At 44.6% G+C, this 20,556-nt stretch overlaps 1 protein-coding gene across 30 annotated transcripts in view; it reads left to right on the plus strand.

Moving 5' to 3' along the window:
- Positions 1-20,556, plus strand: part of MAP4 (microtubule associated protein 4) — a 1,839,191-nt gene that overhangs the window by 231,144 nt on the left and 1,587,491 nt on the right. For all 30 annotated transcript variants that reach the window (XM_078662502.1, XM_078662520.1, XM_078662498.1 and 27 more), the window contains exon 2: positions 17,216-17,268. The gene's annotated coding sequence lies outside the window, so the exon portion shown is untranslated. The remainder of the gene's footprint in view (positions 1-17,215; positions 17,269-20,556) is intronic.

A 20,556-nucleotide genomic window follows, 5' to 3' on the forward strand; every position in this document is an offset into this window, starting at 1 on the left:
CCACCAACTGATCCGATACACCAAGAAATCAGCTCTCAAGGATCGACTCGACAACAACACCCACAACAGCAAGGAACTATTCAACATCGTCAAAGAGTTTACCAACCCCACCGCCGGCACCAACGACATCACTCCCTCCCAAAACCTCTGCGACTCTCTAGCCTCGTTCTTCCACAACAAAATCGCTGACATACATAACAGCTTCGGAGACCAGTCCACCCCACCCTCCTCCGAACCAAAACCCCCCTCCAACAACCTTTGCGCCTGGAACCCAATCACCACTGAAGACACCATCCGCCTGATGAACTCCATCCACTCAGGATCGCCAACCGACCCTTGTCCTCACCACATTTTCAACAAAGCAGACTCCATTATCGCACCCCATCTCCGAGACGTCATCAACTGCTCCCTCAACTCCGCTACCTTCCCGGAAAGCTGGAAACATGCCGATCTCTGCGCCCTCTTGAAGAAACCCACAGCAGACCCCACTGAACTTAAGAACTACCGCCCCATTTCGCTCCTCCCATTCCCTGCCAAAGTCATTGAGAAAGCCGTCAACAGCCAGCTTGCCACCTTCCTCGAATCCAACAAATCCCTCGACCCTTCACAGTCCGGCGTCCGAGCCAAACACAGCACCCAGACCGCCCTCATCGCAGCAACAGACGACATTCGAACTCTACTGGACAACGGAGAAACGGCTGCCCTCATCCTTCTTGACCTCTCCGCAGCCTTCGACACAGTCTGTCATAGCACCCTTATACAACGCCTCAACAACGTCGGATTACAAGGAAAAGCACTGGACCGGATCATCTCGTTCCTCGCCGGAAGAACCCAGAGAGTCAGCCTCAACCCTTTCAGATCAGAGGCCACCGAAGTCATCTGCGGCGTACCACAAGGATCATCACTCAGTCCTACCCTCTTCAACGTATACATGAGTCCCCTCGCATCCATAGCACGCCAACACAACCTCAACATCATCTCCTACGCAGACGACACCCAGCTGATCCTCTCCCTCACCAAAGACCCAAACACCGCCAAAACCAACCTACACTAAGGGATGAAAGAAGTAGCCGATTGGATGAAGAACAGCCGCTTAAAACTGAACTCTGACAAAAGGGAAGTGCTCATCTTAGGATTATCCCCCTCCGCCTGGGACGACTCATGGTGCCACCGGCCCTGGAAAACGTACCCATACCAACGGACCACGCACGTAACCTGGGCTTCATCCTGGACTCCTCCCTCTCGATGACCAGACAAGTCAACGCCGTCTCATCATCATGCTTCAACATTCTACGTATGCTCAACAAAATCTTCCGCTGGATCCCCACCGAAACAAAGACTATCACCCATGCACTGGTCACAAGCCGACTGGACTAAGGAAACACCTTTTACGCCGGAACGACAGCCAAACTACAGAAAAAACTCCAACGCATCCAGAACGCCTCAGCCAGACTCATCCTAGACTTCCCCCGCCAGGCTCACATTTCCGGTCACCTAAAAGACCTCCACTGGCTCCCCGTCAACAAGAGAATAACGTTCCGTCTCCTCACCCATGCACACAAAGCCCTCTACAACCTAGGACCCGAATGCCTCAACACGCGCCTGTCCTTTTACACCCCCACCCGCCAACTACGATCGTCCAATCAAGCCCTCGCCGCTATTCCACTCATCCAAAGATCCACCATGGGGGGAAGATCCTTCTCCTACTTAGCGGCCAAGACCTGGAATTCTCTCCCCTCCGACCTCCGCCTTACACAGAACCACCTCACCTTCAGAAAACAACTAAAAACTTGGATATTCGATAAGTAAAGCACCCCCCCTCCAGCGCCTTGAGACCCTCTGGGTGAGTAGTGCGCTATACAAATTTTTGAACTCGAACTTGAAAGTGTTTGACACCAAACACAACATGTTTTGATAAGCCAAACCAAAGTTAGAATTAACCGCAAGGATTATAATGCACTTAAGAGTATATTGTATGGCTATATCATAGAACATCTATAAGGAGATATTTCCGAAAGCTGCAGAGGGGCTCAGCTCATACTAGGGCACCCTCTCACACAAAACCAAGCACTCTGCTGAGTGACTTATAGGTTGCTATGTGTCTATATGTTAATGTTAATGTTAAGAATGTTTTTGTATAGCGCTTGGCTACTCCGAGGAGTGTCCCGGCGCTTTGACCTACCACGAACAAAGGACAAAAGTAAAAAGGGGAAAAGAGAACTACTGCACAAACAACCAAGATTTCAAGTCCTTCTTGAAGGCCAACAGGTTAGGATTCCTGCACAGGGAGACCGGCAGTGTATTCCACAGCTGAGGGGCTAGGCGCCGAAATGACCGGCCGCCAATACGAGCTCTTCCTATGGCCGGGACCGAGGCCAGAGCCAAAGGTAGATTTAGGTATACTATACCTAAGTAAGGGGAGCATACACCACCTTACCCAGGCTGCAAGTGCAGACCTGTAGCGTCAGCTTGGAAGGCTAACCAGGGGTGGCACAATACATGCTTCAGCCCCTGGTAGGCCTCTGGGGTACCTATGCCCTGGGTACCTAAGGTACCATATACAGGGGCTCATAAGGGTGACCCAGTAACCAATCCGGTATGTACCTAAAGTACATGGTATCAATTTAGAGAGAGAACAGCTAGGCTGTGGTCCTGATTAGCAGGGCCACAGCCATACTAAAGTCGAAAAACCAGTGAAACACAGCAAAAAGTGGGGGTAACCATAGGAAGCAGACCCTACTCTCCTACAGTCTACATCTGAAGGTCTTCAGCAGGGTAACTTAAGCCCTTCATCATTCAGAGGGCAGTATTAATAATACCAGGTAGAGTCCTAGGAAAGAGCTGCAGTGCAGGGTGACTTGCATTCCAGCTGATCCACCTTCTGCCACGGTCTACAGTGAATGAAGATCTGCTAGGTCTTCTGGAGGAGTAAAGAACTGTCAAGTTGGCCGACTGACTGTTTTTATATGGGACAGGCAAAATGGCATCTAATATCTACACAGACTCTGAGGCCATTTTGTTGCCTACCCACGCTCTCTACTTCAGTGATATAAACAGCCAAGCTGAGCTGGCAGCTTATGCATGGATGAAAGCAATGCAATTGTGGGTAGCTCATCCATGTGACTTATTAAGGCACTAGCCTGCCCTTCCAGGCCCCTATTTGTGGAGCACTCTGTACAAAAACAATTTGACCAAGAAGTTCAGGTAGTGTCCATCTTTTTCAAGGTCACTGTTAAACCTGTAGGCGGTAGTGCAGAAGTCTCAGACTACCAATTTAATTTCATAGGGTTGGCAAGTATGCTGCCTCTGGATCACTAGGCAGGCAGTGGCAGCTTCAGGAACACATCAATGCTATGACTGTAGGAATCTAGTGGTTTGAACTCCTTCAGCTAAAAGGCCTTCAAGCTTTTTCTGGCAAAGGGCATATTTCTATATTGAAGGATGGACCTGACCTACTTAGTAATAGGCAGCGGAGTGTACTCTTTCAGCAATGCAACATAATACGTTGGATCCGGATACTTCCTGTTGAGTGGTCCATTTCTTGGTGAATTTAAAACCAGTACTTTTTTACTAGTAGTGGTTAGCATTGCACGGTACAAAAACTTGATAATGTATTTTAAAAGCCTTCATGCATCTTGGGCAGCCCAATACCTTTATTATCCTAGTTGGGTCAAGCAGCAGAATAGAAATACCAAACATAATTTCTTTATTATGAACCTGCAGGCGCTTGGATGTGTTGCTAATCAGTTGTTAGCCGATGTAATGTGTCAGAGCCTTAGGTGGTTTTCTATTAACTTTGCGTCAGTGTTTGTAGGTAGAACCTGGCCTTTATACGAAACTAAAGAGTTCACATATTGTATTTCCAGTGTACAGTACACCATTTGCTTTTTTGGTGCAATTTCATCATTCTTTATTTTTCCAAGTTTTCCTAACTTAAGTTGTATATTGCACATGTTGTGCCCCTTCCCTATGCACATGAGCCCTGAAGTGCACAACTATTTTGCCTATATTTGCAAATATCAAAAGAATCTGTGCTTTTGCTTCCCCGGGTTTCTTTAAAGAAATATGACTCAAAGCCAATAACGGGTGCACGACACAGAAGCACTGAGACCACAGCATCCGCCACGTGTTGAAGATCTACTCACTAGGAAATCTGTTGCCAAAAATAAGACTATGATTAATCAGACTCTTGAAACAAAGTATATGGCGGAAATTTCAAGCTTGTAGAATGCTGCAGTCAACTGAAGTAGTTTGTTGGTCATAGAAGGCGCATTTAGTCCCTTCCACCGCATCATGTAATTAAAATAAAAAACGTACGTAAAAAATATATACATATATACATAGGAGTTTAGGTTAGTCGTCTTCATCCATTGGTTTGTTCAGCTGTCATTCACATTATGCTTCCAGTCACTACAGCATGGAGCAGTGGGCCAGTACGGTTGTTGGTTTTGTTTGTGATGGCATTTTGCCTGACCACATGTTGACATGTTGACCTTCATTTAAAAAAAAAAAAGTGCTTCATTGCCAGGACTGATGTGCCGATACTTTACTTTGTCAAAGTTGTTTTCTCTCTCTCTTCTTCTAAGTCACTCACCGTTGTCTGTTTAAACTATGTCTACAGTTTAATTTAAAGGCAGTATTAACATTTCTTTACCACCAGTAAAACTCATATTTCCTGTGATTTGCATTAAAACTAAAACTAAAACTAAAATGATTCATATGTCTGTAGTGAGTACACCTGTCTGATTGGGGGACACAAACTGCTGTTGAAATTATATGTAGTTTTTTATTTTTTGTTTAAATAAAATTATTTTATTGTAAGCTTATGGCAGCCACGTTTAGCTGGCAGCATGTTTTCTTCTTGGGGCAAGGCTAAGAGACTGCATCTGGTTGCAAAAGAGTTATTCTGGACTTACCAAGAACTCGCACGGGTTTAGAGCCCGTCCATTGCTCAATGCCACTCATTTGCTTACTACTTATTTGATAACTTACCTTGTCTGTTTTTCGTGCCTCCCCTGGAGGAAGACTATTCATGATTATCTCTGGAGTGTCTGACTTGTATCCTTCCACTGCTCACTTTTAGGGAACTACTTTTTCTTTTTGGTTACGCATAAGATCAGAATGTATATATTTACCAGCTCTCTTGTTTCTCTTCCCCTTTCAAAAACAATACCTGCCTCAGCCCATGCTCGATTTGCTCTCTTGTAGCTGCTCACCCTCTCATGTTTACTTCTCCCTCTGCACTCCCCCCACCTACTCCGTGTTGCTGTTTGCCTTGTGTGCTTCTCGTTTTCCCCATGTAGTCTCCCTTGTTTTCATCTTCCTTGCCCTTTGTTGCACTCCCTCGCGTTACTGCTTATCTCCTGTTGATTTTCCTAACCCACTCCTCCACTCGCTTTTCCATTGCCACCCACTCCTGTTTTTTTTTAAATATAGTTTTTACATTAAAAAAAATATTTTTGGACGGATTGCACTTGTAGAATGACTTAATTTTTTGGGTGACTGATCAAAGTGGCACTGCAACCTTAAATTGGTCAGTAGAAAATGGCATACATATCATTCTGTAGGCGGGCACATGCTTAATGATTCATTTGCTCGGCTACAGAATGATTCGTCTAGCGCCTGCATTGTTGTGCATTTTTAGGCCTAGCTTGAGATGGCACGTACTATCGCTTTCAGTGATATATATATTTTTTTAAACTTTAAAAAGGTAGCCCACCCATTACCTACTACTAGTGAGCTTCATTGTCACTCTCATTGTCTTCCTTTTCGCTGGTGAGCACCTCTGCGCATGTTGGGGTTATTTAATCTCCATGTTTGTTTTCTTCCCTGAAGCATCGACAAAGTACAGATTGATTTTTTAATTTTTTTTATTTTTACAGTGTTTGTGCTGCTCAGAATATGGTACTTTTTTTGTTTGTATGTACTTTTTATGGGCTCTTATCCCTCTCTAGCTCATTTATTTAGCTGCTTTTATGCACCTTCATTGGTGCTTTTTCGTCTCTTAGCGGCGGCTCCTCTCTGTTTGCTTTCCAGATTTTCCAAAACTTCCCTTTCCAGTGAGCTGCTTTTTCTGGCCAGTCTTGATTCAGGCACATAACACCAACACAATTTACTAAATTCTAATTGTTTTATGTTGCAACATTCACTAATTGGGTTTGTTAATGACTTGTCCTCGTTTGTTCACTTCTGTGTAATGCGGCCTTCCTACCTAATTTGGGAAAGCCAATGTAAGTTCCAAGTTTTTAAATTGTACCAACTGGTGATACCGACGTTTGCCTAAATGCGTAAGTGTGATGTCAACAGTTCATAGATTGTTGCAAGTATGGTACAACATGTTATTTCAGGATAAACACTATAGTGTACAAAAACAGGTCATAACATACCTCGCAATGCCATACTATAAAATGATAGACCATACCATACTGGACCATTTCATACTATCCAATAAAGTCATCCACATCTCCTTTTACCTCAATCCACCCCAAAGCCTAACAGCCACCCTCCCCTTCCTTTAACTCTACACACCCCTGAGCCTGCAAGTCACCTTAACCTCCCTTTACCTCGACCTGCCCCTGAGCCCTCATGCCACCCTCTTCTCCTTTCACCTCTACTCTCACCTGAAACCTCAAGTCACCCTCACCTCCCTTTACTTTTACCCATCCTAAACCCCAAATCACACGTTTTGACATAGAAATAAAAATCATGTTATTTAAAAAAAAAACCTAAAAAAAACCTCACCTTTCTGGTAAAGCTGCACATTTTTGACTGAGTGATATTTACCTATGTGGTAAAGCCTGTTCCACCTCCGGCAGGAGACAAATGTTTTGAGGGCACTGTTTTATGCCCTTTAGTATGTTTGGTGGGCACCTTTGCTTATTTGTCAGGTTGCCCATGCTCTTTACTGTAGGTATCGCCTAAGACTGTATATGCGCTGTCGCTTGAAAGACCTTTTATTTACTCAGGGAGCTAAAAACCCACCATTGGTTGGCCTCATCGTCATTAATTCCCTTTTCTTCTCTTTAGTCAGCAAATACTGACTTAACTTTCACTTCATCTGTTTGTCCCTACTCTGGAGCATTGCCCAACTACCTCCTCTCTTGCCCAGTGTCCTTACACTGCTCGCCGCTTTCAATTATACTTTTTTCCCTTTTACTTGCATGCCCTTCCTGGCTCTCCACTTCTGCATTGTTGCTTTTTCTGGCCCTCATGTTGTTGCTTGTCTGGTGGTCTTATCCGCCCGTTTTGCTTGCCCCATCCACCCCACCCCTCTTTGATGCTTGCATACTCCTGTCTTGCCAAAAAACAAACTAGCCCAAAACGTCATATAAACGGATGTAAAGATGCTACAGATATGCTAACGGCATTGTGTTTTCTGCTCTGTATGGCCTTTTCTGGGTTTTCTTCATGCGGGGCCTAAATGACGAACTTCACATGTGACTTAATCATTAAAGTTTTTTGTTTTTTTTAGGACATAGAGAATAATCCCATACTAATAAAAACTACGGCCTCTCATGGTCCGCGCTGGCTGAGTCTAGCACTTTTTTTCTAACTTTCAGCTGTGCTACTCTACAACATGTCTGAAAGAAATTGAGAAAGCCAATAGCTCTTCTGTAGGTGAGACCTATTTACTTTGCCAATGCTTGTTTTTTTGGGGGTAGATTCTGAATAGCACTCGCAGAAATATTAGAAAAGCCAGTAGATCCCAAAGACGAGGCTTGTTGGCTTTGCCAAAACTATTTTTATTTTCGTAGCATATGCTTGTAATAGTTTTAAAACATAACCATTGCACCAGATTGCCAGTGCGGAACCTGCTGGCTTTGCCCCAACTTAGTTATTCATGTTGCTACTGTGCAGACATTGATAGAGGAGTTTACTGCATGCTACATGTCATGTAAGGACTAATAGATCATGATGTCTTCAACACTTCTAATAAATATACCAGTTTGTGTTGTGTGTATAATAAAGACTTGTGCATGGTGCATTTTTCGTCATCTAATCCAGTGGTTCTTAACCTTTTGACTTCTTAGGATCCCCCCTAATCATTACTGGAACCCTTCATGGATCATTATTGGAATCTGGGAAGCCCAGTGAGTCATTACTAGAAGCTGGGGAGCCCGGCCTAAAGATGTTTGATGAATAGAATTGCAAAACAAAAAATACAGAAACAAGCATTCATCAAACAAATACACAAATGATTAAATGTTTTAGTTAACTCATATAACAATATTGTAAAAAATGTTTTTAAAGGCAGTTTTGAACATTACTAAATTAGATTGAGGCTACTTATTGTCCATGTTATATTCTCTTTAATGCACTTGCACTACTCCCATGAATCAATCCAATGACGTTAAATTGATTTTTAGCCTCCAATTTAACCTTTCTTTAAATTTACAGACATTTTCTAAGTTAGTTGTACTTTTTGCATCTTTATATACGTGTTATTGATCTGTTAATAAATGTTCTAAGCAGTTGTGAACCCACTGAGTAGGCTTCATGGACTCCCAGGAGTCCCTCAACCACAGGTTAAGAACCACTGGTCTTGGTGAAGCTCCTTTTACTTTATTCCAGCCATGTAGGAGCTCACTACTATCCCTCTTTGTAAGATTTACTGATCGGCGCCTTTTTTTGGACGCTTCCCTATGCAGGAGTCTTGCCTGACGCCGCGCAGGCCAAATTAAAATAGAGGATGTTCCTTTCCACACCTGTCCATTTGTTAATGCCACACTTCAATTGATTATATCAGATCTTTGAGGAGTCCCTGTTGACCTGTTTTGTTTGGCTGTTCACTTAGATTATGAAACTATTTCCGCCCTATTCACTTAGATGGTGGATTTCAGACTTGAAAGAGCCCTCTTGGCTTTGCTTTACAAGAAGCCCCTCATCTGAAACCTATTCAAGTCAAGTTTAAATTTGTATAGCGCACTACTCACCCAGAGGGTCTCAAGGCGCTTGAGGGAGGGGGGAGCTTTACTTGTCAAATATCCAAGTTTTTAGTTGTTTCCTGAAGGAGAGGTGGTTCTGTGTAAGGCGGAGGTGGATGGGGAGAGAATTCCAGGTCTTGGCCGCTAAGTAGGTGAAGGATTTTCCTCCCATGGTGGATCTTTGGATGCGTGGGATTGTGGCGAGGGCTTGATTGGACGATCGAAGTTGGCGGGTGGGGGTGTAAAAGGACAGGCGCGTGTTGAGGTATTCGGGTCCTAGGTCGTAGAGGGCTTTGTGTGCGTGGGTGAGGAGGCGGAACGTTATTCTCTTGTTGACGGGGAGCCAGTGGAGGTCTTTCAGGTGGCCAGAAATGTGAGCTTGGCGGGGGATGTCTAGGATGAGTCTGGCTGAGGCGTTTTGGATGCGTTGGAGTTTTTTCTGTAGTTTGGCTGTGGTTCCGGCGTAAAGGGTGTTTCCGTAGTCCAGTCGGCTTGTGACCAGTGCATGGGTGACTGTCTTTCTTGTTTCGGTGGGGATCCAACGGAAGATTTTTTTGAGCATGCGTAGGATGTTGAAGCATGATGATGAGACGGCGTTGACTTGTCTGGTCATCGTGAGGGAGGAGTCCAGAATGAAGCCCAGGTTACGTGCGTGGTCCGTTGGTATGGGTGCGGTTCCCAGGGCCGGTGGCCACCATGAGTCGTCCCAGGCGGAGGGGGATGATCCTAAGATGAGGACTTCCGTTTTGTCCGAGTTCAGTTTTAAACGGCTGTTCTTCATCCACTCGGCTACTTCTTTCATCCCTTCGTGTAGGTTGGTTTTGGCGGTGTTTGGGTCTTTGGTGAGGGAGAGGATCAGCTGGGTGTCGTCTGCGTAGGAGATAATGTTGAGGTTGTGTTGGCGCGCAATGGATGCGAGGGGACTCATGTATACGTTGAAGAGGGTGGGACTAAGTGAAGATCCTTGGGGTACGCCGCAGATGACTTCGGTGGCCTCTGATCTTAAAGGGTGGAGGCGGACTCTCTGGGTTCTTCCGGCGAGGAACGAGATTATCCAGTCTAAAGCTTTTCCTTGTATTCCGACGTTGCTGAGGCGTTGTATAAGGGTGCTATGACAGACTGTGTCGAAGGCTGCGGAGAGGTCAAATAGGATGAGGGCAGCTGTTTCTCCGTTGTCCAGTAGAGTTCGAATGTCGTCTGTTGCTTGCGATGAGGGCGGTCTCGGTGCTGTGTTTGGCCCGGAAGCCGGACTGTGAAGGGTCGAGGGATTTGTTAGATTCGAGGAAGGCGGCGAGTTGACTGTTGACGGCTTTCTCAATTACTTTGGCAGGGAATGGGAGGAGCGAAATGGGGCGGTAGTTCTTAAGTTCAGTGGGGTTTGCTGTAGGTTTCTTCAAGAGGGCGCTGAGTTCGGCATGTTTCCAGCTTTCCGGGAAGGTAGCGGAGTTGAGGGAGCAATTGATGACGTCTCGGAGATGGGGTGCGATAATGGAGTCTGCTTTGTTGAAAATGTGGTGGGGAAATGGGTCGGTCGGCGATCCTGAGTGAATAGTGTTCATCAGGCGGATGGTGTCTTCAGTGGTGATTGGGTTCCAGGCGCAAAGGTTGTTGGGGGGGGGGGGGTTGAGTTCGGAGGTGGGTGGGGTGGACTGGTCTCCAAAGCTGTTATGTATGTCAGCGATTTTGTTGTGGAAGAACGATGCTAGAGAGTTGCAGAGGTCTTGGGAGGGAGTGATGTCGTTGGTGGCGGTGGGGTTGGTAAACTCTTTGACGATGTTGAATAGTTCTTTGCTGTTGTAGGCGTTGTTGTCGAGTCGATCCTTGAATGTTGATTTCTTGGTGTATCGGATCAGTTGGTGGTGTTTGCGGGTGGCGTTCTTGAAGGTGGCCAGGTTGTCAGTGGTTGGGTTTTTTCGCCAGGCTTTCTCGAGGGTGCGACAGATCTTCTTGGATTTCTTAAGGTCATCATTAAACCAGGGGGCTTTTTTGCTGCCTTGCTTGATTTGATGGTTTTTCAAGGGTGCTAATTCGTCAGCGCTGTGGGTGATCCATTGTGTGAGGTTGGTGGCTGCTTGGTTTGGGTCCGATGATTTTGCAGGAGGGTTTAGGTGAAGCGATGAGAAGAGCTGGTCGGTGGTAATTTTGTTCCAGTTTCTCCGGGGAATTGGTTGTGTGTGGTTGTGGGTCGTAGTCTTTTTGTAGTTGAAGTGAACGCAGCTGTGGTCCGTCCAATGGAGAGTTGTGGTGTGATTAAAGGAGATGTGTTTGCTGGAGGTGAAGATTGGGTCGAGCGTGTGCCGGGCCTAGTAAGTGGGGGTGTCAACAAGTTGTTTGAGTCCGAAATTGGCGAGGTTGTCCAAAAGGGTGGTGGTGTTGCTGTCGTTCTTTTCCAGGTGGAAGTTGAGGTCTCCCAGTGGGATGTAGTCCTCAGAGGGGAGGGCGTGTGGGCTGATGAAGTCAGTGATGTCTTCGCTGAATTGTGTGCGGGGCCTGGGTGGTTTATAGATGAGGGTGCCTCTGAGTGTGGTCTTAGGGTCGGTGTGGATCTGGAAGTGAAGGTGTTCGGCGGTTGTGAGGTTATCGTCGGAGCTGGTTGTGATGCGGATGGTGTTCTTATGAACGATGGCGATTCCTCCTCCTGTTTGCTTGATGCGGGCCTTACGGATGATTTTGTAGCCGTCCGGGATGGCTATAGCGATGTCTGGCGTTGATGAGGTGTTCATCCAGGTTTCTGTAAAAAAGGCGACGTCCGGCGATGTGGTGTCAAGTAGGTTCCAAAGTTCAAAGTTATTGGGCTGTTTCTGTGTGCGCATGCTGTAGGTGCTTGGTGGGAAAGTCTACAATTGAATACACCCCCGTGCCACACCTTCGTGTACTCCTGCAGTGCGTTTGTTACACCAGTCTCTGTTACATTAACTGAATACACACAATGGCATCAACCAGTTTGACTATTCACCTTCTAATGTTCAAAAGGGATTGTTCCTGCCTCAGCCTGGCACGTGCATTTGTCTGATCAGCACAAGGTATTGGGTGCCATGTACATCTTTGCTACGTTCACTCAGCACCGATGCAGAATACTTTATTTGCAAATGTGACGTATTGTGGTTTGTGGTAAACTAAAGATTTTACTCTGTTTAAGAAGGTTTTGTTTTGACAAGTCCTCTTCAGGGCCAGTGGAATTATGCGGTATGAGAGCATCAGATTATGCATCAAGGTTGACTAAATTATGCAGCTAGAAAGGGCAAATTAGTCAGCACTTGCTATTCTTACTTTGGCTCCCTGAAGCAGTTCTTCAAACCCACGTCAACTTTTGACTAGGGGCTAGCGATCTGTTATTTCTTTTCCTTATCCGCTGGTTTGCAGTGATCGGTCTGTTATTGAAGTTGGCAGCCTTCTTCACCAGGTTAAAGTGATAGAGGGAAGGTACTTGAACCATTAGCTGCTCAGATCTCAAGTCTGTCTTAAAATATGTGGTGAGAAGCGGTGAACATTCTAGTGATGTGAAAAATAGTGAGTCAACTCTCTCTGCACCCTACATGATTTATTTTATTTCTTAAAATACGAGTTTTCCGAAAGACCCACCATGTGTAAACAGGGAAGGCCCATCTTATATAGAAAAGCAAGCTAACGGGGCAGATGTTGAGCCTAAAACTGTTGTATACAGCACATTGTCCCCCAGTACTAGTCTGAGATTCAGTTCCTTGTAAACCTCTTCTTTTCTTTCACTAAACCGGTAGCACATCTTCCTATCTCACAATTTAATTGAAAGTCCATATGAACTGCTTAAAATTTGAACCCCACTGAAGCCATGCTTGTACAGTTTTAAGATTGGTTGGTCTCAGAGCATGTTTGGGGACACATGGAGAGGGGAGTTCTAGTTCCCTTCGTGGTGAAATCGTGCAAGTACTATGCTGGAAAATAGCTTCTGTAGCTCTCCGTTGTCTCAATGCAATATGCAAGTAATGCCATTTTGATAGCTTGTAATTTTGCTGCCCTTCAAAGAGCTATAATTACTCTGCAGCAGAGTGAAGAATGAGAAATATGAGAGTAATAAAAGATAGGTGGATTTATTCTCAAGTTGGTTGCCTGTCTAGTGCTTACACCTTCAATAAGTCACTTCATACCAATGCGCAGAATCAAGAGTGGTGGAATGGACCTAACTGGGTTATTCAAAGGAAAGTGAAAGATTGGGCTATGCCTTTAAAAAAAATCAATATTCCAGAAATAAGCTGTCTTTTTAAAGTTGGTGCTATTAATTTTCAGATTCCCTTTCAAGCAGAATCACATCGCTTCTACCCAAGTCCTGCTAAAAGGCTTGGTTTGTGTGTCTTTACACTTGTTTTATACATGTAGCTGGTTAACCGTTCATAAGAAATTGTTGTATATTGGATGGAAAAAGGTTATTGTAAAAGAGATAGATATTACTCATGAGTTACGCATTTGGGGCCTCATTATGATGTTGGTCGGAAGGGCTCAAAACGGCATTTGGATTTTCCTAACCCTTGTCGGAACCCATGTTTCCGACCGGCTCTGAAACATTTCTGACTGACTGATTACGATAGAAGTTAACCGTTCGGTCTTTCCGACTCTGTTCCGACCGGCATTTGGAGACTCCGAGCTGAATCGTACAGCTCTACTGACCGCGTTTCCGACCGACTTATTACCCTGTTGAATTCGGACAGTCTTTCCATCTGTCAGACACGGAAGGGCTGTCAGAAACTGACTTTGGGGGCATGGAGTAGGCCCCCCTTTCACCCGGAGCCGGTTGGGGCCCATGGAATTACCCATGGGACCCCTCTTTACAACCATTCACAGTGTGGCAGGCACCATGGGGTGCCTGCTATAGAGTGGAAGTCTTTCTGCAACCACCGCTATATTTAGTGGGAGCCTGACTGTGTTTGGAAACATCGGAATCGGTTGGTCGGACTCGCCGAACCCGAGTTGGTCGGAAACTATTCTGACAGTGAGTCGGTCGGATTGCTTTTCGACCGACATCGTAATGAGGCCCATAATGCGTAGTTGCAGGCAAGGTGTGAGTTTAGTTTGAGGCCTGAGAGATGGTTGATCAGTCTACTTGAAGCTCAAGGTGAACCACTTGGATGTACGACGTTACAACGCGTACTTTTACAACGCGTGCCGTTACTACGCAACTTTTACAACGCAAGTCGTTACAACGACTTCCGTTGGGGGGCGTAGGATAGTAAATTTTTTAATTTACTATTCCAGCTCCAGTCCCCGTGGATAATAGGGAAGGAGTTGGATAGTAAATTAAACTATTTACTATCCTGGTGCGCCCCCCAGCGCAAGTCGTAACGACTTGCGTTGTAAAAGTTGCGTGGTAACAGTACCGCGTTGTAAAACCTTCGTTGTAAAGGTTGTTCCCCAGACCACTTCATTGGCTGTCGCAGCCGAGTGAGTGAGCTTTTAGACCAGCCTTATCGGCATCCAAGTTAATCTGTTTTGTCGCAGGCCACTCCCTCAACCGTAATGCTATAGGGCGTCCTAAAAAATAAAAAGATGCAAAACCTCACCCACCAACGTAGGAACATGGGTAACTTGCTTAATCACAGGGCTGTTCTTTCTTCACCATTCATTAATTTGAAGGGTGTGGGGCTCCTTGTGTGGAGCACTTGGCCGATCTTTTTTAATGAAAGGGAGAACAAGTTTTAAAGTACCTCTTGATTGACCGATGAAAATTTAATAATGTGGTATGGTCAAATATTTGGAATATCAAATTGTGAGTCAGGGTTCATCACTGAGTGTCTTTTAAGCAGTGAAATGGCCACCACTGATTTGAAGGATTAGTGTGGGAGGTGAGTGATTGATTAGAGTAATTACATGAATTTAGATAAGTAAGCCACAAGTCAGATCTGGTTTGTAGGAGGGTAGCAGGGAGCTTAGGATGGGTTGGATGTCCTGAGAAATGGCAGGCATTCCATGAGGTTTAAGGGAAATCTGGTGAGTTGAGCAGAGTCTGCCTAAGGTGCAGGGCCTGATAACATACAGAATAAGGGCAGAGGGTCAGTGAGGAGATAGTAAATGTGTACGCAAGTTGGAAGACAAATAACATGCAAGGGAAGAAATTGTTTATATTGGTGCAAAGAATCACTAGTACAGAACACATGGTACAAGATAGCAGTTGAGGATTGGGTTGTATGGTTGGGGCGAGATCTTTAAAGTAAGCTGATTTGGTGGTGCTTAAGTTTGATCTGAGTACATTTAGTGTTAGTTTGTAGTTTTCCAGTTTTAGGTATTTATGATTTTTGGCACTTGTGCCAAAATGCTTCCATTTGTGCCTTCAATGAGCAGATCGAGGGAGAGCTCTATGGCTGAAATGAGGAACGACATGAGTGAAAGAGTCCATAGCGGTTAAGTAGCTTTATTGGGAGAGTCGTGGGAGAATTTTTGATTTCTGATGAGATTGGCTTGAGGGGAGAGGGTGGATAAGTAGGGGCTCTAGTTTTGTGTATTTAGGGTAGGGGGTGACTTAATGATGGGACAGAAGAAAAGAGGTGATCAGGGTTGTCCGTGCTTGTCATGATCTGCACCAAGAGGAGATGGCTGAATAGGATCTTAAGTTAGTGATGGTTTTAGGTTGTAGTTGACATTGTTGAGGATTTCGATCAGTGGAGGCAGGTAGTAGATCAGAGGTTGTATCAGTTATCCAAGAATATGATAGCACAATGGTATGGCATGACATGACATAACCACCGTGTGATTAGAAGAGTGCAGATGAACTGCTTGCATTGCATTGCTTTTCTTTGTATTGTTGTAAAGAGAAATGACAGTCAGGCAGTACAGTAGTTATGGTTGTGAGAAGTTTTTTGAAGGGGCAGTAAGGTTCCTGTGCCTTTTTATTGTAATGCAGGGTGTTTTAGATGAAGTGAGCTGTGTCATAGTGTTAGTATTCTGTCTTTGAGATCAGTTCATGCTTCAGTGATCGTTGCAAACAAAAGGTGGCCATGTATAAGTTGGAATGCTGCAATAAAGTAGATTTTGTTGCAGAAGGATTGTGCCCCAAACAATGTTTTTTTTTTTCTTTTGGGCGTTGGCTTATTACCTCCAGTGCAAAAGTTTACAGTGACCTCGGTAAAATAAATTGCTTTTCTGGGTGCTCTATTAGAAGCCGATTTTTGAGGTTCTCAAATGTTTAGATATGTGCACAAAATAAGGTATCTAGGGTTTGATGGCGAGGGGGGAGGTTGTCACACTGTGGATTTTTTGGTTTTTAATTGTTAACAGTGTTTTTTGCATATCTCAATAAAATGTTCCCAAAAATGTGTCTTCGTATCTAAGACTGATTTTGAAAATGTGTGCAAAGATTAGTTACGAATAAATGAGGGGGCTGAGGGAAACTCGAAAATGCCATTACTCATTCACAATTCGAGGAGACTTTTGTCAAGTATAAGTAAAAAAACAATGTATGTGTTAAGTGCTTCGAATGAAGATAGGCTCCAGTCCGAGGGAGTGTTTCTTTTCACTCGGCTGGATCCCTAAGTGGTCAGGCAAAACAGATACTTGACTGTTTGGTCCACCAAAAAAATGTAATTTAACTAATGGAGATGAACACTTTTGTTCTGTCGGCTTCAAGTGGTCCTGGGACATTGATTTGTGGAAAACAAACTGTAAAATTATTTGCTTGAGCGTTTGGGCGAAGGTGTGATATATAGATTGCGATAGGCTAAATGCTGCACTTCCACCAGTAATAGATGCCGGAACCGAATACCTGACAAATGGGGATATTGACATTTGGGACAAAAAAAAAACTTGAATATATTGAGGTTTTTACCATAAAGGAGGTTGTTCTGGGAGGGAGTGACCCATTGCAAGTATTTCATTGTCGAAAATAGAAATAGATTCATTGGAAATATAGTGACCCTGAAGAAGTCCTTAGGGACGAAACACGTTGTCTACGGTCGTTTCCTTTTAAAGAAGATTTTGAATAAAGAACATTTACACAAGACCTGCTGATTGGATATCTAATTTTGTTAATTGTGACATGTTTTGATATTGAGTGGAGTGTTGGATCTCTGTTTGTTTAAAGAATTTTGTGGAGTTTTCCATAAGGGGCTTAGGGGTATTGAGCCTCAGGTCATTGGCACCCTGAGAAGAAACTAATTATAACCCAACTAACGGATAGGTGCAGTCATTAATGCCCCATACCCTGTGCTTTTTCGTGTCAAAATACTATGTAAAGTTGCAAGGAAATGTTAATGTTTAATTTAGAAAGACTGGTTCTGAACCATCATGTGTCTTTTTGTTGATTTTTTTAATCTTCTGTTTTTGTACAGATTACACTTCAGGACGCTGGACCCGGACTCCTCACAGATCATTAGCTGCTAATGTAAGTACTTCTCAGCATATCTAACTTGTAAGAACCCTTCACCCCTCGTTTACCCATTATCCCCCACAGTTGCATTGTAAGTTCCATTTATACCTGGGTAAAATTCACATTGTATCACTCGTTCTGCAGAAGACTTTGAAAGCCTCTGATATTTTTCCTTTTAAAAAAAAATCTTTATCATAGAACAATTACGTAAACGTAAATATAAAGTGTCACAAAGTGCTCCAGGAATCTAGAAACCATCCTTTTTGCAGCGTGAATCCTTTTCTGGATTCACATGCTGTGCATCATTCCGCCATCTAGTGGTTGGGTCCGGAATTATTTTTTCTTCTCTCTCGTTTTGGTCACCGTCGACAACCATTTGGTGTCCAGTACGTCCCCTGTATGATGTCAGACTGTATCATGGAGGTTTGACGTGCGCGGTGGCCATCTTCAGATTATTTTTTCTGCTGTTGGCTATGGAAGCAAGAAGGGAAGCTCCGAAAAAGTTTGCTTTTTCCCAAACAAACTTCATGAAAACTAGACCGTCATTGATATGATCAATGAGAAGAGATCGATCAACGACGCAGAGTTGTAAACAGAAGCAGAGTGGCCCTTTTTCAACACCAGAGGACCACTCCGGGCCACAAATGGCGAGGTAGAGGCCATGGAGAAGACCCCTTTTAAATTCTGCCCTAAGTGCCATCGCAAATATGCACAGCGTGATCCACACACCATGTGCAACCTCTGCCTACCCAAGATTACCAGGACAAAGACTGTGAGGCCTGTGCTGCGTTCCTACCGAAGACTCTCAGGACGCGCCGAAATCAGAGCCAGGCCAACTACACCATGATGTCGCTCCCAATGAAGAAACCTTCCATGAGCGAGATGGGTTTCTCGAGCGACGAAGAGGAGCATGCAGCTCCTGCAGAATCTACAGATGAAGGATCGACGTCTAAGTTCTTGAAAAAGACGCAGAAAAAAGCCGCCCCGAAAAGAAGGCAGAGTCGAAGTAGACGGAGAAGGTAAGACCTAAAGATCCATCGGAACCGAAGGGCCACGAACCAAAAACAGCCAAGGCTGCCCCGACGCCTAACAAAAAGGCGAACAAAGGTCAGCCCTGATCAAAAGAAACCCACGGCACCCACCCAAGGGTTGCGGAAGAGGGGAGATCGCACAAGACTCCAAAGCCAAGGGTCAACGACGACGAACCCGCAAAAAAGGCCTCGATGCCGAGAAGGAAGACCCCGGCATCCGATGCCGAAAGGGTCCTCTAAGTCGAAAAGAAGACTCTAGGAAGAAATGGCTCGGCTATTATAAAGAAAAAAGGAATTTGACGACTCATTAAAGGAGTATCAAATCCCTAAGGCACCGGAAGTCGAACCGGAAACAGTCTATGCCGAAGAAGAGGAAGAGGCTAACCTCCAATTCCCACAAACGCTGGAACCTCGAGGCGAAGATCCCGAGGAATACAGAAACGTACCGGAGGAGGAGGAAATCGAAGAAAACTTAGAGGCCAAATGGAACAAACTCGACACCGAGAGTTCAGAGGAGGAAATCTGCAACTATCCCTCAGAGACATCTCCTGCAGATGACATTGCTTCCTACATTGAAATCGTTAAAAGGGTTGCAAACCAGTTTGGGGTGCCCCTGGAGGAAGAAAAGAGCAATACATGTTTCCTGCTGGAAACCCTGGCACCTGCAACACAGGGAACACAATATCTACCCATGTTGCCAAGTATTCTGGTCCAATGCAAGGAAGCCTTCAAAGAGCAAGCTTCTAACGGGGGTAACTCCTAGTGTGGAAAAAAAATATGAACCCTCTTCAAAAGATTCCAAATATATACACTGGAATGTTATGCCATATTCTGTCATCGTAACAACAGCCAGAAGGAGAGCAAACACAGTCTCCAACATAGGACCTGCACCAGAAAAGGAGAGCAAAAGGATGGACTTGGTGAGCAGAAGGATGGAGAAAGGAGCGGCAACGCAGTGGCGCATTGCCAACTCAAATGCCCTGCTGAACAGATATGGCCACCAACAGTGGGATGAAATGGAGGAGTTTATAAACAAACTTCCAGAGGCGGACAAGAAAAGAGCAAAAGCGGTTGTCCAAGAGGGAAATATTTTAGCTAATACCTGCCTAAAATCTGCACTAGATGCAGCAGATACTGCAAGCAGGCAAATGTGCACGGGAACCATACTCGGAAGACATGCCTGGCTCAGGATTTCTGGTTTCAAACAAGAAGTTGACATCAATTATCAACAGGCCCCTTAACGGACAAGAGTTATTTAACAAGGAAGTGGATGAATCCCAGCAACAGATTAAAAAGGCAAATGAAACAGCAAGAGCAATGGGGGCCCTGCAACAAAGAGGTTCTTTCAAAAGAGTTTTTTTCTCTAACAGAAAGACCACAGGAAGAGGCAGCTTCGGCCAAAACCAGCAGATGCCACAACAGTCTCAGGGGAAAAACAAAAATCAACAAATGGGTCAACAATCTAGTACCAGGACTGGCAGCAACAGAAGCAACCCTTTCGAGGGTGAGGTAATGGCAGAGAAAGATGCCAAACCTCTAGAGGGAGAGGTAATACCTCTAACCGACTTCCACTCAAAAAAGGACCCACACAGAACACCAGTGGGGGGAAAAATATCCATTTTCCACAACCAGTGGGAAAGTATCACAATGGACAAATGGATATTCGATTTGGTCCAACACGGATATTGTATAGAGCTAACAACGACACCAACTGCAAATTCACCAAGGATAAGAAAGTTGTCAAAATCAGAACAAATACTGCTAAACGCAGAGATCAAAGAACTGTATCTAAATCAGGCATGAGAACAGGACCAAAACAGGCATGGCACACAGGAAACTACTCACCATACTTTCTTGTACCAAAACAAGACCTAACCCTAAGGCCAATTTTGGACTAAAGATTCATAAAAAATGTCATACTGACACAACACTTCAAGATTTGAACCCTTCAAAAAATAATCCCACAAATCCAAAAAGGAGATTTCCTAGCGGCAATAGACCTTAAGAACGCCTATTTACATAATCCAATGAACAAAAAACACAAAGTACCCAAGATTCCTACACAACAGAACACACTACCACTTCAAGGTACTCCCGTTCGGAATAAAGTCGGCTCCACAGGCGTTTACTAAGTGTCTGGCCAGAGTGGCTGCATACCCAAGAAGAGAAAAGATCGACGTATACCCCTACCTGGACGATTGGCTAATAAGGGGATGCACAAGACAAATATGCCACAATCCGGTTCAGATGACCATTCAAACACTAGAAGATC

The sequence above is a fragment of the Lissotriton helveticus genome, chromosome 10, assembly GCF_964261635.1.
Source record: "Lissotriton helveticus chromosome 10, aLisHel1.1, whole genome shotgun sequence".
Lineage (NCBI taxonomy): Eukaryota > Metazoa > Chordata > Amphibia > Caudata > Salamandridae > Lissotriton > Lissotriton helveticus.